The following is a 1502-nucleotide window of genomic DNA, read 5'->3' as shown; positions in this document are numbered from 1 at the left end:
GACAATTTCTCTTAACAATTAATTTTGTTTACTTTTCCAAAAGTATAAAAATAGCTTTGATTTTTCATTTTAATGATTTTATCAAATTTATATAATTGTAGTTAGTTAAATTTTTAAGGAAATCAAACAAACGCATCATATCTTATAAAATATAGCGCTATTAAACAGATGAGCCAAATTAGTTTAAATTTGATTCGTTTAAATATGTAGATTAAACTGATATCCTTAAGTCTGGTTTGTTTATGTGCTATAATTTTTTAATTCTAATCGTTTATTGTTAACTCGATGGATTAAGCAGATTAGCCGATTTATTTTTTTATTTTATTTTTTAAAAATATTTTTAAAAAAATTAATTTTGAGTCAAATTTTAAACAATGAATATTTTTTTTAATTGGTGACTCGGATTTTTGAATCAAATAAAAAAAGTTTTGGCTAAAAATTCTATTTTTTTAAATGCAAAATAAAATCAAACAAGCCACCTATTTAGCCGACAGATTAATCGGGTTCAGTCATTTGATCCAAATTTTAAATGAGTCTATTTTTTTAAAATAAAAAATTTGTCTATTTAAATAGATAAATGAATTGATCCGATAAATTTGTTATTTTAACGATCTTAATAAATAAGTACAAAGTGAATTAGTTAATACATAAAGTAAAATTGTATAAGCTTTTTATGCAGCATAATACAAATATCAAATTTGTATGATTTTGTAATTTTTTTTCAAAAGATAAATTTTTAAAAACCTTCAAAATTTACTATTTTTTGTCATTATTTTTAGTCATTAACATAATTTTTTTAATTTAATAATTCAATAACATAACTTTAGTCTATATTTTTATAAATTAATAATTAAATATTAGCCAAAAAAATAAATTTTATTGGCTCTCTAACATTTTTGTCGTCAAAATATTCAAAATATCATAATTTCATTAACATATATAGTACTTATCATTATGGATAAGCTAAGAAAGTAAATGGAAGCAAAGTTGATAAAATTAATTAACATATCTTCTAAATCTAGATGCATATTAGTTAGTTTAAAATAAGTGATAAAAACGAATTAATTTAAAAAAATAAAGATGTACCTTTTGATGAAGGTCGTATTAGTAGAAAGATTACTAGATAGATAGATAGATCACAATTTTAATCGATGAGGAAGCTTTGTTTTGTTCCTAGCAAGTTATTAAGAGTGTGCTTGGATGAAATAATTAAAGGAGAAAATTTATTTTAATTAAAAATAATATGTTCGGATATTTTTTAGAAGAAATTTCAAATTTTAAGAGATTTTAATTGATTGGTTATTAAAAATGAAAATTTTTAATTCTCCCAAAAGAGAAAGAATTCAAATTTTATCTTCTCCATAACTCACTTCAAAATCTATTTATATATTAATTAATACTTAAAATTAATAAATAATAAAATCAGCTGTGTATTTTATAAATAAAGATAATCTAACTATTTTTTCAAACAAAATATTTTAAAAATATATATAACTAATATA

Source organism: Arachis duranensis, chromosome 6, assembly GCF_000817695.3.
Source record: "Arachis duranensis cultivar V14167 chromosome 6, aradu.V14167.gnm2.J7QH, whole genome shotgun sequence".
Lineage (NCBI taxonomy): Eukaryota > Viridiplantae > Streptophyta > Magnoliopsida > Fabales > Fabaceae > Arachis > Arachis duranensis.
Note: the sequence above shows the minus strand (reverse complement) of the source record.